General features: G+C 51.5%; 1 pseudogene; it reads right to left on the bottom strand.

Annotated features, from left to right (window-relative positions):
* Positions 1 to 713: 713 nt before the first annotated feature.
* LOC124083584 (lysine-specific demethylase 2B-like) lies at positions 714 to 3359 on the bottom strand (annotated as a pseudogene).
* Positions 3360 to 3654: the final 295 nt, after the last annotated feature.

Below are 3654 nucleotides of genomic sequence, written 5' to 3'. Positions count from 1 at the left end.
TGGCAAAGTGTCTTACTTCAACTGTGATTCACATCTGTCCACACCATGCTCATGTAACTTCTTGACATATCAAGTAGGCTCGACTTCCAGTTAAACATGTTTTTAAGTTGAAGGTCTTGGCCCACTTTGTCAGATCTGGGCACATTTGTAGATGAGTTCTTTATGTTGATATAGTATAGGTTAAGTTCTCTCCTACCTGAAGGAAATCAGGAAAGTTGGCAATCTCAAAGCAATAAAAACACTGGTATGCATTCAAACCGCGCATAAATAGCTTTTAAATAATTTGTACAAAAATAGTTCTTCATAATGTAAGATGTAACAAAACCAACCAAACAAAATGTGCCAGGACAGCAGCAGATGGGGTGTGTGGTCCACTTTATGTTGACACCAAAAACACTGGCATTTTAAGGTACAGTGTGTCCAAACAAAAATATCATGGTGGGTGGGGTAGGGAGAACCCTGAGCTCAGGCTTCTAAGAAAATTCCTCCAAAGCCCATCTTCCTCCCACAGGAATGTATTTTTTTTTAAAAAAAAAAAAAGAGAGAGAGAATTTTTTAATATTTATTTTTTAGTTTTAGAGGACACAACATCTTTGTTTGTGATGCTGAGGATCGAAACCGGGCCTCATGCATGCCAGGCAAGCGCCTACCGCTTGAGCCACCTCCCCAGCCCCGGGAAGGTATTCTTGTAAAGGCCCTTAGCTGTGGTCCAGAAAGCAGTGCACTTACAACACAAAAAGACCAGAGGGAAGAGTCTGGCTCACACATCCCCAAATGGGTGGTTGAACAGCTTCTCCCTTGGCAAGACTTGCAAAATGGAATTATTCTGGGGTCTGTTGTTCCAAGTTTCATGAGAAATAAAAGCCCTCATGTTTTGTAAAGTCTTTCTCCTCCCGGGCTGGGCCTACCCCCATCTACCCCATATTTACATACTTGTCCTTGGACTAACTCAGTTTTTGCAGGAATTTTTCTTCCACTTGCCCAAACTGGACACTCACAGACATTTCAGCTATGAACTGCTCATAGCCTTCCTTGGTGACTTGCTTGCAGCACTTCAGGTCAATATGACAGAGATTTCCACAGCATTTAAAGAAGGACAGGCACTAATCAGTGACCTTATTGCAATCTGACAGGTTGATCTCAGAGAGTCTTGGGTGGTGGTGCTAACAGCGGTAAGCAAGTTGATGGACTGGTTGGTGACATGGTTACAGTAACTAAGGTGGAGCTTGGAGAGCAGGGGCATGTGGTAGATGATAAGCCACAGGTAGACATCTGTGATGTCCAGCCCTGCCAGACGCAGCTCTACAATGTTCCGGAGCTTGCTCCGATTGTCCATCTGACCTGGCTTGTTATCTATGGGTAGAGACAGAAGATCCCACATCTGGGCATCCTTTAGTCTTTCTACCCACTGGACATCCAGAGTCTGGAGGAGTGGACAACTGGAGCTACAGAGGGCTGAGACTGCAATCCATGAGCAGCCAGACAGCACCAAGTCTTGGAGCCCAGGCAACAAGTTGATGAGCCAGCTCAGCTGCTTCTTGGAGATATTGGTCTAGCTGAGGTCAAGGGAGATGGGCTGTTGCCGGATGATGCCGCTCAGCATCAGGGTTGTGATGAACTTGCAGTGGTTCAGGTCAGGTCAGGTCTATAACTGCTTATCACAGCACCAGTGGTTCCAGGTCCTGCAGACCCACATGCAGGCACACAGGTCTTGGTGGCTGAAGTAGATGAAGACAGCCATCCATACCTCCCTGTGCATGGCATGGGCTGCCCCATCATCCAGGGGCAGTGAGTCAGGTGGGAGGGCTGATGGGGGGTGGCCAGATCCTGTGGCACGCCATCTGGATGCGCGTGGGTGTGGACATGGAGGCAGAGACTGGGAGATGACTCTGGGTGGGTTGCACAGGCTCGGCTCCATTGAGCCCCTTCCTGAAGCCATGGGGGCACTCACAGAGGCCCAGGGGCCCCTTGGGCTGCTCCTTCTCACTCTTGGGTTCTGACTTGATTGGCTGGTGGTTCTCTGTGGCCAGGCTGCTCTCTGTCCTCTGGATCTTGTGGTTGAGCTCCTTGCTCAGCTCCTTGTTGGGAAGCCACTGTTTCTGGGCGTCTTCACCCCAGTCCCCTCACTGCTAGGCCCAGCTGTGGGCAAGCTGGAGCATGAGTGGCCACTCTCTCTGGTCTTGGGGTGGGGTGCTTCAAGCAGATCATCCTCTGGTTCCTGCTTGAAGCGTCTGAGGGGCTTGTTGGCCAGCACCATCCGGTCCTGAGTTATTCCAGGACTCTGCTTTTTCCTGAAAGTTTATCTTCTTTGCCAGGTTTTAGCTGCTGCTGGAAGTGAGACTGGATCTCCATCAAGGGCTGAGTCTGCTGCCTAGAAGGGGCCTTGCGAGTGGTGAGAGGAGGAAGCCTGGGGAGTTTGAAGCGTGAAGGCGCATTTGCGTCCACTCAGCTGTTGGGGCTTCTCGTATTTCTGCTTCCTCCTCAGGTGTACATCGCCAGATTTTCAGCACAGGATGCCATGGGGGCACCTTCTTGGGGTGCTTATCTGACCTGCCCTGGGCAGCCTCCTCACAATCACTCCTTCGCTTGACAGGCTCCTGCCCTTCCTTGAAGTCCCGGTTCATCTTCTGCTCCTGGAGCTGAGAGCTGGGCAGGTTGGAGGAATACTTAAAGCCAGGGCCACGCTTTTGTTTTCCGGTCTGGCCGTCATGGTTACACTTTGGACACTCCAGCAGTTTGGAAGCTCCTTGTTGACCACACCCTCTGACTCCTTGATCTTAAGGCATGCAGATGGATGGTCTCACTGCAGATGGAGTACTCCATGAGCATGAGGTTAAACTTGCCCTCTTCCTCATCCACTGTGCCCTCCTTCACCGCCTCGCCACACACCAGGCACACAGCAGGGTGGGGCAGCACTGGCACAATGCACTGCCACCTGATGCAGCTCTGCTTCATCAGCCTGCCCGAACTTCTTCCTGTCCTTGCAGGCAGGCCTCACACTTGCTGCATGGCGTCTGGCGCCTGCAGGCTCCTGCTGTGGTCCAGTTGGTGGCCAGTGTCACTGTGGAGGTCAGGCCCAGCTTGCCCTTGGGTAGACCCACCACCCTGGTTCCGGTGGGAACACATGTGAAGACATAAGGAGAAGTGGCCATGGGACTGCAGTCTTGTCTATAAGCCAAGAAACACCAAGTATTACTGGCCAAAACCAGAAGTTGGAGAGACAAGGAAGGTTCCTTCACCGTAGCCTTCAGATCGAGCTGGCCCCTGCCGCCTGACACCTTGATTGCAGGCTTCTGGCCTCCAGAACTGTTTGGTTCCCATTCATAGTCATGGTCCTCCGCACTCACGGACATGGCCATGTGGTGGGCCTAGGCTCATGGTGCTGACGTGGCTGAACCGCTGCGTCTGGAGCAGCCTCGGCTCCTCCTGGCCTGGGCTCGGCCTCCCGCGGCTGCGAGGAGGGAGACGCTCACCTGCACACCTCGCAGGCCCTCACAGGACCGGGCGGGAGGGCTGGCCGCTGTTTATTTCATGTTCGATGTCAGGCTGTGGATATTACATTAGTACTAAAGGCCACACTAGCTATTTTGTTCATTGTAGATACTATAATATGGAAATATTTTAGTATGAAAAGTGACATGAAAGCTATTACAT

The sequence above is a fragment of the Marmota monax genome, unplaced genomic scaffold (genome assembly GCF_021218885.2).
Source record: "Marmota monax isolate L192 unplaced genomic scaffold, Marmota_monax_Labrador192_F-V1.1 WCK01_AAM20220418_F8-fsc00082, whole genome shotgun sequence".
NCBI lineage: Eukaryota > Metazoa > Chordata > Mammalia > Rodentia > Sciuridae > Marmota > Marmota monax.
Note: the sequence above shows the minus strand (reverse complement) of the source record. Positions and strands in the feature narration are given on the sequence as shown.